This window comes from Marmota flaviventris, chromosome 3 (assembly GCF_047511675.1).
Source record: "Marmota flaviventris isolate mMarFla1 chromosome 3, mMarFla1.hap1, whole genome shotgun sequence".
NCBI classification, from domain to species: Eukaryota; Metazoa; Chordata; class Mammalia; order Rodentia; family Sciuridae; genus Marmota; species Marmota flaviventris.
Window position 1 is genome coordinate 98,935,894 of NC_092500.1, and position 14,003 is coordinate 98,949,896.

Here is a 14,003-nt window from a genome sequence, read left to right on the forward strand (position 1 = left end):
AGAAAAGGAGGGAGAACTTCCAAATTCATTCTATGAGGCCAACATCACCCTGATACCTAAACCAGACAAAGACACTTCAAAGAAAGAAAACTACAGACCAATGTCTCTAATGAACCTAGATGCAAAAATCCTCAATAAAATTCTGGCGAATCGGATAAAAAAACATATCAAAAAAATTGTACACCATGATCAAGTAGGATTCATCCCAGGGATGCAAGGCTGGTTCAATATACGGAAATCAATAAATGTTATTCACCACATCAATAGACTTAAAAATAAGAACCATATGATCATCTCGATAGATGCAGAAAAAGCATTTGACAAAGTACAGCATCCCTTTATGTTCAAAACTCTAGAAAAACTAGGGATAACAGGAACATACCTCAATATTGTAAAAGCAATCTATGCTAAGCCTCAGGCTAGCATCATTCTGAATGGAGAAAAACTGAAGGCATTCCCTCTAAAATCTGGAACTAGACAGGGATGCCCTCTCTCTCCACTTCTGTTCAACATAGTTCTCGAAACACTGGCCAGAGCAATTAGACAGACGAAAGAAATTAAAGGCATAAAAATAGGAAAAGAAGAACTTAAATTATCACTATTCGCAGATGATATGATTCTATACCTAGCAGACCCAAAAGGCTCTACAAAGAAACTATTAGAGCTAATAAATGAATTCAGCAAAGTGGCAGGATATAAAATCAACACGCATAAATCAAAGGCATTCCTGTATATCAGCGACAAATCCTCTGAAATGGAAATGAGGACAACCACTCCATTCAAAATATCTTCAAAAAAAATAAAATACTTGGGAATCAACCTAACAAAAGAGGTGAAAGAATTATACAATGAAAACTACAGAACCCTAAAGAGAGAAATAGAAGAAGATCTTAGAAGATGGAAAAATATACCCTGTTCATGGATAGGCAGAACTAACATCATCAAAATGGCGATATTACCAAAAGTTCTCTATAGGTTTAATGCAATGCCAATCAAAATCCCAATGGCATTTCTTGTAGAAATAGAGAAAGCAATCATGAAATTCATATGGAATAATAAAAGACCCAGAATAGCAAAAACAATGCTAAGCAGGAAGTGTGAATCAGGCGGTATAGCGATACCAGACTTCAAACTATACTACAGAGCAATAGTAACAAAAACAGCATGGTACTGGTACCAAAACAGGCGGGTGGACCAATGGTACAGAATAGAGGACACAGAAACCAATCCACAAAACTACAACTATCTTATATTTGATAAAGGGTCTAAAAGCATGCAATGGAGGAAGGATAGCATCTTCAACAAATGGTGCTGGGAAAACTGGAAATCCATATGCAACAAAATGAAACTGAATCCCTTTCTCTCGCCATGCACAAAAGTGAATTCAAAATGGATCAAGGAGCTTGATATCAAATCAGAGACACGGCGTCTGATAGAAGAAAAAGTTGGCTACGATCTACATACTGTGGGGTCGGGCTCCAAATTCCTCAATAGGACACCCATAGCACAAAAGTTAATAACTAGAATCAACAAATGGGACTTACTCAAACTAAAAAGTTTTTTCTCAGCAAAAGAAACAATAAGAGAGGTAAATAGGGAGCCTACACCCTGGGAACAAATCTTTACTCCTCACACTTCAGATAGAGCCCTAATATCCAGAGTATACAAAGAACTCAAAAAATTAGACAATAAGAAAACAAACAACCCAATCAACAAATGGGCCAAGGACCTGAACAGACACTTCTCAGAGGAGGACATACAGTCAATCAACAAGTACATGAAAAAATGCTCAACATCTCTAGCTGTCAGAGAAATGCAAATCAAAACCACCCTAAGATACCATCTCACTCCAGTAAGATTGGCAGCCATTATGAAGTCAAACAACAACAAGTGCTGGCGAGGATGTGGGGAAAAGGGTACACTTGTACATTGCTGGTGGGACTGCAGATTGGTGCAGCCAATTTGGAAAGCAGTATGGAGATTTCTTGGAAAGCTGGGAATGGAGCCACCATTTGACCCAGCTATTCCCCTTCTTGGTCTATTCCCTAAAGACCTAAAAAGAGCATGCTACAGGGACACTGCTACATCGATGTTCATAGCAGCACAGTTCACAATAGCAAGACTGTGGAACCAACCTAGATGCCCTTCAATAGACGAATGGATAAAAAAAATGTGGCATTTATACACAATGGAGTATTACTCTGCATTAAAAAATGACAAAATCATAGAATTTACAGGGAAATGGATGGCATTAGAGCAGATTATTCTAAGTGAAGCTAGCCAATCCCTAAAAAACAAATGCCAAATGTCTTCTTTGATATAAGGAGAGTAACTAAGAACAGTGTAGGGACGAAGAACAGGAGAAGAAGATTAACATTTAACAGGGATGAGAGGTGGGAGGGAAAGGGAGAGAGAAGGGAAATTGCATGGTAATGGAAGGAGACCCTCAGGGTTATACAGTGGAGGAGGTAGAGAGAGAGGAGGGGAGGGGAGGGGAGAGGTGGGGAGGGGGGAGGGTGGAGGATGGGAAAGGCAGCGGAGCACAACAGACACTAGTATGGCAATTTGTAAATCAATGGATGTGTAACTGATGTGATTCTGCAATCTGTGTATGGGGTGAAGGTGGGAGTTCATAACCCACTTGAATCAAAGTGTGGAATATGATATGTCAAGAAATTTGTAATGTTTTGAACAACCCACAATAAAAATTAAAAAAAAAAAAAAAAAAAAAAAAGAATTGAAATGCAAAAAAAGTACATGTATAAAGGCTATAAAAATAAATAAATAAATAAATGGGTAAATAAATAAATAAGTTGAATGGGATGCTGTCTTGGAGGATATAGAAGCTACTCTTCTCAAACAATTAACAAAAGTAAGCAGATGTGCAGAGAAGGGAAGAAAATTAGGTCTGAAAATAGGGGAATTAGCTAAGCAGTTAACTACTGTGGAAAACCTGTGAAAATGGTTCCACCTGAGCCGCAGGCCTCCCCCAGTCTCTATTGAAACCACCAGTACTGCAGAGAAAAAGTACATTTTAAAGTCATTCCAACTGATTCAGTGAATGATTTACAATTTCAAGCCATATTTTTCTTGAATCATGTGTCTGAAAATATCTGATTCTGTTACTTATTTGGCCAAAATTAATCTTCCACATTGCCTCTACAGACTTGCTTTCTGCAAGACACTCTTTTCTGTTTTATTGATAAGAATCAGAGAGACACTAAACTTTTAGCAGCACTTTGAGAAATCACATTTAGTCCCTTTGCTCTGGAGACAAAGTCCCATTTTATTCATTCTTTAGATGCATCCTATTTTCAAACATTTTGAAATATGGAGATCACACAATTCCTTTGGTAAACTAATCCTATATCTAAAAATTTCAAAATCATTATTAGGTATTTGTTTAATATGATTACCATAGAATAGCTTTGACTTGTGTCCTATTGTATAATCCCACTAGAAGCTGCATGAAGAGATAAAAATGAAAGGATAGTTAAATAGTAAATGTCTTTCATTTTCTGTGTTATGATGATTTAACATCTGGGGTTTTGCTGTCTCTTTCAGGATTAGCAAATTCCCTAGAGATAGTAAATAACTTAGCTCATTCAGTGAGCACATTTTCAAATGCAAACCAATTAATCAATTAACCAAGGCCCCAGAATCCTCAATCAGATTTTTTTTCCTTGTTCTTTTTAAATACACATGACAGTGGAGACAACCAGCTCCTTTATCAGGCTCTCACATTCTAGTCTACTGACCACCTACATCAGTTGCTAGTCAGGTGTTAGACAAGGAGGGATTGTCTGTACCTCAGAGCCCATTGAAACAAGCAAGCCAATCCTTAACCAGTTTACCCTGCACCAACACTTCATTCCTGCAAAAAAAACCTAAAAATTCTCACCCACAGTCCTCCCCTTCTCTCTCTGCCTCCTGTCACCAATGCTTCCAGGTACGGCCCCCTATGGCATGGCACAGTATGCCCCATTCTCTGGGGATCATAAGTAACAAGCTTGTCATTACGGTGTCTGTCTTCTTCTGATCTGTTGGCCTTACCTTAAATAATTAATAAAACTTATATTAAGCCAAGTGGGGTGGTGCATGCCTATAATCACAGCAACTCAGGAGGCTGAGGTAAGAGGATCCTGAGTTCAAAGCCAGTCTCACCAATTTAGCAAGGCCCTAAGCAACTTAGCAAACCCCATCTCAAAATAAAAAATGTAAAGGTCTGGGGATATGATTCAGTATCTAAACTCCCCTGGGTTCAATCCCTGATACCAAAATAATAATAATAATAATGTCTATATTAAAGCAAGTGTACAGGAAGGGAATGTGGCTCAGTCCTAGAGTGTTTGCCTAGCATGCATGCAGATCTGGGTTCCATCCCCAGCACTTCAGGGGGTAAAAAAGTTAAAATAGGTACATGCAAGATTATTCACTAAAAATTATTTATAATAGCAAAGAAATTATAGCAATTTCTTTGGTAGAAGAATGCTTGAATTAATTATAATATGTCTATGGTGTGAAATTTTAAATAGCAGTTAAAAGTAATGAAGCAATTTCTTATAATTAACATGGTATTAGCTCCAAGACATATTGTTAAGTAAGAAACGGAAGCTGGAAAACAATAGAGATACTATGAAACACACAGTAAGTCTACAAAACAATGGAATATGTTTATGGATATTCCTATACATGAATGTACATATAAAAGGCCCTATTTTGATAATAAACTGAACAGATCTTAGTGCTTAGTTCCAGGTTATTCAGGAGAGATATTTCCTTCATTTATGGTTTTCAAAAATGTTTATATTAAAAATGAAGATATATACTTTTTGTTAAGTTTAAAATAGCCAGATTTTATGGTGCACAATGGTAATCCCAGATACCTGAGAGGCTGAGATGGGAGGATCAAAAATTTGAAGCTAAAATTAAAAAAAAAAAAAAAAAAGTTTTAGGTTAGCCTTGGCAACGTAGTGATATCCTGTCTCAAATAAAGATGATTGGGGCTCTGGGTTCAAACCTTAGTACCTTAAAAAAAATTTTAAATAAGGGCTGGGTTGAGTCATATCTCAATGTCCAGCATGTACAAGGCCCTGGGTTTGAACCCCAGCACCACAAAAATATAAATAAATATGAATTCTTAAAAGTTGATAACTAAATTGCATAACTCAAATTGATAAAAAGTAGTTTAACTTAATGCAAAACTACAATTATCAAGATCTCCTCACCCCAGCTCTAAACTCACTTTTATGTCAATGTTAGAGGAAGAAAATGATCCCTTTCCAAATGGACATGTTAAATAAAATCAGAATTGCAATTGTGCAGAAAAGTACACTGAATTCAGGTCTTGAGCAACATAGTACAATGCTGAGTTATAAGTAAAATTTGGTGACCAACTTTTAGTAAACACAATTTTCTTCTTCCTTCCCCCCCGCCGCCACCCCGCTTTCTGTTTTCTCTTCTGGAAAATGTGGCTATGCATATCTTATACCATGGAGAATTATTTTAAAATTCTAAGATTTATTTGATAAAGTGTAAGAAAAACACATGAATAGATTTTTAAGTGAAATTTCTCTGGAGTTCCTTCTTCCCCATCATAAGAACAAATTGGAACATTTTCCACAATAGTCAGCAATAGCTTACACCAGCCATCTCTTAGTTCTTCAGATTTATTCAAGTTACTATCTATATGATTCATATTTTTCATACCATATTATGTAACCTGTCTGTACCAAAGGTAGGCTTCATTAAATATTTCCTAAATTAATGAATTTCAAATTGCCCAAATGGAAAAATTCATCACACTGAGGTTGACATCACAAAGAACAGCTCCTGTGCATCTACTAATCTCAAGTGCTTTGGCTTAAGCCCATTAGTAAATGCCAGTGGCTCAAATTTCTTCCATATATTTCCCCAAAATAAATACTAAAATATTAGACAAACATAAAATGAAAGATTAAAATAACACCAATTATATCACAAGACAAAAAAAATACTGTACAGCATGTGAACTTCAAGAATTATCTTGCAGGCACCTAGGTGATCAAATTGAATTTCACATAGAGATGCCTCAGAATCCAGTAGGTTCCATATTTAAAAGAAACTCTGTGAATCCCTTATTGGTATCCCATGAGGACAACAGAGACCAGGTGCTTTGCAATTCTAGTTACTTCCAGTTCCCTTAGATACTGTCAAATGCATGGGTAAAGTGGTGTTTTTCTATTCTACCCATCTCTCAGTGCCTGGCACTGGGATAATGGAGAAGGGGTCATCTTGCCTGCAGTTTACTTATCCTGGCTTGTGGTAATAGTTTAAAAATGGCAAGGCCAACCCAAAGAAGATGTGTAAACTTAGACCACACCTGTAGTATTTCATAGCAATTTTGCAGTCAAATCAATTTTTTTGCAAGGATCCTTAGAACAATGTATGGAAAACTTAGTTTTTGCTTATTTGCCATATTGAACCTGTTTTCCAGGACAGTCTAAAATTGGTTTGGCTTAAGCCTTGACTGCCACAGTGTTGCTTTTACTCAAAATTGTTTATAAATGCAGGACATATACTCTGCCTTCCCTCATCTATAAGAGAAAAGGGAACTGTTAGACTTTTAACCTTTTCTCTAACTCTATAAGGAGCATAATTCCTTTCAAAGATGTGTCCATTATCTCCTTAATTATGCTTTTCTGCTAGTAGATTTCTTTCCTTAAATCATGTCTTAAAAGCACTATAAAATATGACTAAGTATATTCTAAGGTATATTTATAAGCCTGCTGTTAGACCAGGCTCAACCTGGCTACTGTGATATATATATGGAATTATATATATGAAACACACATGTATATGGAATTATATGTATGACACATATATATTTAAAATATATAAATCTGGAATATTTATATACAGATTTGGATATATATAATGAATATTATAAATTCAACAAAGTTGTATATTTATGCTACATACATTTGAAATAAGCTGGGGGAAAATTATTCAAATAATGAAAAGTGTTTCAACTCAGGTTTATGTACTTTAATAGACTCCTATTATAGTTCTACATAAGATTAATAAAATATTTCTGTATGCATATACATTTTTCTATCACCAGAAGTGTTTAAATATAGGCTTAATTGAAATATACTATAGGAAATTTAAATTGTGTATAATCAAGATTTAGGTACATTTAATTCGTCCTTTAATTTCTTACAAATATTTATTGAATTATCAGCATTGGAAATGCAGAGGCATATAGAACAAAACAAAAAGTCTTTTCCTGGAGTGAACAAAATAGATAAATTAGTAAAATATGTAATGTATTAGATAAAGATAATTAAACGAATGCCTAAAAATCCCTGGCAATCATAAAGGCCTCAATTCTTTAACCCTGGCATGTAAGAACAAATCTATATGCACTGGTTGTTCTCAGAAGTTTTTGCACACCATATGTCTTTTTTTTTTTTAAAGAGAGAGAGAGAGAGAATTTTTTAATATTTATTTTTTAATTTTCGGCGGGCACAACATCTTTGTATGTGGTGCTGAGGATCGAACCCGGGCCGCACGCATGCCAGGCAAGCGCGCTGCCGCTTGAGCCACATCCCCAGCCCCACACCATATGTCTTACCAGTTCATGCTGACTGCGATTCAAAAAGCCATGGTCAAACTTTCACCAGAACTAACAGGAACAGTGCTCAAGCTCTACATTAGGTCATGTAGGTTATTGATACCTTTTGAAATGCAAAGTTTTTTTTTAAATATTGCAAGTAATTAATGAATGATGGTAAGCATTGTATTTAGCTATTGTGAATTGTGCTGCTATAAACATTGATGTGGCTGTGTCCCTGTAGGATGCTGTTTTTAAGTCCTTTGGGTATAGACTGAGGAGAGGGATAGCTGGGTCAAATGGTTGTTCCATTCCCAGTTTTCCAAGGAATCTCCATACTGCTTTCCATATTGGCTGTACCAATTTGCAGTCCCACCAGCAGTGTATGAGTGTACCTTTTTCCCCACATCCCTGCCAACACTTATTGTGTTTATCTTCATAATAGCTGCCATTTCTGACTGAAGTGAGATGAAATCTTAGAGGAGTTTTGATTTGCATTTCTGTAATTGCTAGCGATGATGAACTTTTTTTTTTCATATATTTGTTGATTGATTGTATATCAACTTCTGAGAAGTGTCTGTTCAGGTCCTTGTAGTATTGGCACCAAAACAGACTGGTAGACCAATGGTACAGAATAGAGGACACAGAGACTAACCCACAAAATTACAATTATCTGATATTAGACAAAGGTGCCAAAAGCACGCATTGGAGAAAAGATAGCCTCTTCAACAAATGATGCTGGGAAAACTGGAAATCCATATGCAACAAAATGAAATTAAACCCCTATATCTCACCATGCACAAAACTCAACTCAAAATGGATCAAGGACCTAGGAATTAAACCAGATACTCTGCATCTATTATAAGAAAAAGTAAGCCCTAATCTCCATCGTGTGGGATTAGGCCCCAACTTCCTTAATCAGACTTCTTTGGCGCAAGAATTAAAATCAAGTATCAATAAATGGGATGGATTCAAACTAAAAAGTTTCTTCTAAGCAAAAGAAACAATCTGTGAAATGAACAGAGAGCCTACATCTTGGGAACAAATTTTCACCCCTCACACATCAGATAGAGCACTAATCTCTAGGGTATAGAAAGAACTCAAAAAGTTTAGCACCAAAAAATAATAATAATAATAATAACTCAACCACATTTTCTTCTAGCAGTTGCAGCGTTTCTTGTCTAATTTCTATTTCTTTTATCCATTTTGGGTTGAGTTTTGTGCAGGGTAAGAGATAAGGATCAAGTTTTATTCTTTTACATATGGAAATCCAGTTTTCCCAGCGGCATTTATTTAAAAGGCTCTCTTTTCTCCAATATGTTTTTGGCACCTTGTTGAGTATCTGATGACTGTATCTATGTGGATTCTTCTCTGTGTCTTCTATTCTATTCCAATGGTCTACATGTCTGTTTTCAAGCCAATTCCATGCCATTTTTGGTACCAAAGCTCCAGTGTAATTTGAAATCAGGTGTTGTGATGCCTCTGGCTTTGCTCTTCTTGCTCAGTATTGCTTTGGCTATTCTGGGTCTTTAATTTTTCAAATGAATTTTTTTTTTGAATTTTTTTTTTAGATTTTTTTTTATTAGTTGTTCAAAACATTACAAAGCTCTTGACATATTTCATACATTTGATTCAAGTGTTTTTTTTTAAATAAATTTTATAAATTTTTTTGTAGTCCTATGAAGAATTTCATTGGTGTTTTGATTAAAATTGCATTGAATCATATAACACATTTGGTACTATGGCTATTTTGACAGTATTAATTCTGCTTATCCAAGACTGTGGAAAGTCTTTCCATCTTTTAAGTCTTTAATTTATTTCTTCAGTGTTCTATAACTTCCATCGTAGAGGTTTTTGACATTAATGGGTGCTAGATTTTGTCAAATGCTTTTCCTGCACTAATTGAGATGAGCATGTGATTCTTGTCCTTAATTCTATTTATGTGGTGAATTACATTTTTTTTATTTTTATATGTTGAAACAAAACTTGCATCCCTGGGATGAAACCTACTTGATTATGGTGGACCATCTTCTTTATGGGTTTTTGAATAGGTTTGCTAATATTTTATTAAGGATGTTTGTACCTATGTTAATCAGGGATATCGGTTGTAATTTTATCCTTTTATTCTCAAGTATTTTTTTTTAGGTTATTGTGAACAGGATAGTTTTTTCTGATTTCTTTCTCAGCAGATTTATTACTGGAGCATAGAACAATTAATAATTCTTGTATGTTGATTGTGTATCCTGTTAATTTGCTGAATTTGTTTATCAGCTTTAGAAATCTTCAGGTGGACTTCTTCAGGTTTTCTAGATATAGGATCAGCAAACAGACATGATTTTACTTTTTCTTTTCCTATTTGTATTCCTTTAATTTTCTTCTCTTGCCTGATTGCTCTGGCTAGAGTTTCAAGAACTATATTGAATAGAAGTAGTGAGAATGAACAATCTTGTCTTGTTCATGATTTTTAGAGTAATTTTCCTGTGTTTAGTATTATGTTGGCTTTGAGTTTGTTGTATGTCTTTATAATGTTGAGATAAGTTCCTTCTATCCCTAGTTATTCCAGAATTTTTTTGCAGAGGTGGGTACCAGGAATTGAACTCAGGGGCACTCAACCACTGAGCCACATCCCCAGCCTTATTTTGTATTTTATTAGAGACAGGGTCTCGCTGTGTTGCTTAGTGCCTCACTTCTGCTGCAGCTGGCTTTGAACTCGAGATCCTCCTGTCTCAGCCTCCAGAGCTACTGGGATTATAGGCACACACCACCATAGCTAGCTACTCCAGGATTTTTAACATGAATGGGTTCTAGATTTTGTCAAAGGATTTTCCGGCATTGATTGAGATGAGTATGTAATTCTTGTTCTTAATTCTATTTACCTGGTGAATTACATTTTTTTTAATTTTTATATGTTGAAACAACCTTGCATCCCTGAGATGAAACCCACTTGATCATGGTATACAATCCTCTCTATGTGTTTTTGAATAGGTTTGCTAATATTAAGGATGTTTGCACCTATGTTAATCAGGGATGTCAGTTTGTAGTTTTCTTTCCTTGATGTGTTTTTGTCTGGTTTTGGTTTCAGTGTTATATTGGTTTCATAGATTAATTTGTGAGTGTTCCCTTCCTTTCTCTTTCATAGTATAATTTGAGGAGAATTGCCATTACTACTTCTTTAAAGGTATGGTAAAACTCTAATGAGAATTCTTCTAGTTCTGGACTTTTCTTTATTGGATCACTTTTAATTGCTACTTCAATCTCATGGCTTGATATTGGTCCATTTAATTTTTTTTTATATTCTCATCATTCAATTTGGGTGGTCATATGTGTCTGTCCAGAAATTTGTCCATGACTTCTAGAATTTCCATTTTATTGGAGTATAAATTTTCAAAATAGTTACTAATGTGCCTTTGGACTTCAGAGGTGTCTGTAGTGATATCTCCCTTTTTATCTCTAATTTTTTTGATTCGGGTCTTCTCTCTCTTTCTTTTGGTAAGTTTGACTAAGTTCTTTGGTAAGTTCTTTGACTAAGTTCTTTTGGTAAATACTTTGTCTGTCTTTACAAAGAACCAACTCTTTGCTGCATTGATGCTTTACATAGTTTATTTTTTATCAGTTTTACTAATTTCAGTTCTAATCTTAATTTTATCTTGTTTTGTACTGATTTAGAATGAGTTGTTCTTCCTTTTCAAGGCTTGGAGATGTGACGTTAGTTATTTATTTAGGATCTTTCCATTTTGTTTTGTTTTTGTTATGTGGGCACTCAGTGCTTTCCTCTTAGAACTGCTTTCATGTTGTCCCAGAGATTTCTCAGTAAATACTGGGAAAGGGAACAATCCAACAAGAAGATATAATGAAGTAAATATTTATGTTCCAAAAGTTAGTGGACCAAATTACATAAAACAAATGCTTTTGACATTAAATCCCAGATAGACCCCAATACAGTACAATAATATTGGGTGATTTCAACATTTCCTTCTCACCAAGAGACAGGTATTTTGGCCATACCTTAATAAGGATACATCTGACCCGAATAGTAGTATTAACCAAATGGTCCTAATAGACATCTACAGAATATTTCACCCAAAATTAGCTGGATTCATTTTCTTCTTAGCAGTTCTTTTTCCAAAATAGACTATATTATTGGTCACAATGCAAGTCTTAGTGAATACAAAAAAAGATATAATCCTGTTCATTTTATCAGATCATAATGGAATGAAAGTAGAAATCATCAGCAAGAAAAATGATAGAAACCACAGAAACACATGAAGATTGATTAATAGTCTTTTAAATGAGAAATGGATCATAGAATAAATGAAAGAAGAAATATAAATATTTTTAGAAACAAATGAGAACAGAATATTTGTCTTCTATGATTAATTTTTGCTTGAAATATACTTTGTTAGATGTGAGAATAGCTACTTCTGCTTATTTTCAAACTCCATTTGCACAGAGTATCTTTTTCCATTTTTTAATTTTCAGCCTGTGAATGTTTTTGCCTAGGAGTCTCTTGCAAACAACATACACTTGGATCTTATTTTTGTATCTATTTGATCAATTTATGTCTTTTAATTGGAGAGTTGAAACCATTTCATTCAGTGTTATTATGGACAGATGTTTGCTGTTCCTGCCAATTTTTTTATTCCCTATATTTAATTCAATATAAATTTAATTAATCTTAAATTGGGCCTTTTGGTGTTGTCCCAGAGTTCTTGTATATTCAATAATGGTCTTTATTTATTTTTCCTTTGTTGCATTCTGAGTGTTTAAGTTCATGTATCCTATCTTCAAGACCTGAAGTTCTGTCTTTGAGACCTGACATTCTATTTTCTATGTAATCTAACACACTGGTGTACTTGCAAGTGATTTTTTTATTTGATTCATTGTGTCTTTCATTTCTGGGAGTTCTGATTGGTTTCTTTTCAAAACATGTATTCCTTTATTGAAATGGTCTTTCATCTCCTGTATTTGCCCTCCTAATTCATTCCTTATCTTAGCTCACTGACATTCTAATAATTAATTTTATAGTCTTTCTCTTGAATTCTATCCATGTCCATACCCATAAATTCATTTGCTGGGGGATTATAGATTTGGGAAGGAGACTTATTTGCCTGTTTCCTCATGTTTTCAGAGGACTTGGACTTGCACACCTATTGAAATTGATTCCTCTTCCTCTTTTATGTGTATGTCCTTTGGTGTACAGTTATCTTTTTTTGAAGTGATTCCTGTGTTTTTGGTATCTTTTACCTTTACTACCTAAGCTGTGTGTAATCCAAGTGTTAATTGCAACCTCTAATACTGCTCAGTGTGCTGCTGTAGAACTACAGATTAAATTCACTCTTGAAGATATGCTGAAATACATTGGGTTCCTCTGAGGTATCATCTTGGGACTTCAGTTTTTGCTGTATAAGTAGATGTCCAGGAGTGGGACCTGAGATCCCCGCCAGCTGTTCCACCTTAGAGCCTGGTTGTTGGTTTGCGTGTTTTCTCTGTCCGATTCTATGAATTAAAGTATTGCTGGGGATTGAGTGGAACTAGTTCATACATAGGGTGAAGTTTGCTATCACTTGGCTGAGTTTGTCAGTGTAGCCCAGCTCAGTTGTAAGTGTGAACTTGTAGTGTCCCAAGTGTCACTTTCCAGTCCCTCTTAGAAAAAGGGAAAGCAAGCCATAGTTATAACTGCCAAACCAATACATTGCCTTAAAATAAATGTCCAGTGCCTAACATGACATCTATAACACCAATTGCCACACAAAAAGAAAAGGTGAGTGAACATTTCACAACAGCAACAGCAAAAATAGCTGTGAACTAGATCTAGCATGAAACAGCAAGTGTCAACTACATCATCCACCATATTTATAACCACAACAATCTGAATGGTGCCCCTGAGTTCAATCCCCTGTACCCTTCCACACACAAAAAAAAATTCATAGTTTCTTAAGTAAAGAGAAAATGTGGTAGGAAGACAAGAGACAGTTTGAAATATTTGAAAAGTGAACAGAGGGGAATCAAGAGAGAGGTAGCAGGTGATGGCTTTAAAGAAGAAGAAACAAAAATAACTACAATTAATAAAATAAAAAGAGGGGCCGGGGATGTGACTCAAGCAGTAGCGCGCTCGCCTGGCATGTGTGCGGCTTGGGTTTGATCCTCAGCACCACATATAAACAAAGATGTTGTGTCCACTGAAAAAACTAAAAAATAAATATTAAAAAATTCTCTCTCTCTCTCTCTCTCTCTCTCTCTCTCTCTCTCAAAAAAAAAATTAAAAAATAAAATAAAAAGAGAGGAAGAGGGAACAAGAAAATTTGGCTATTAGAGAGAGAAGAATGGAAAGAAGGATTAGTAAGAGAAACAAAAACAAAGGTAAGAACAATCCAAAGTCAACACACAAAAAAACTCTATCCCTCCAAAG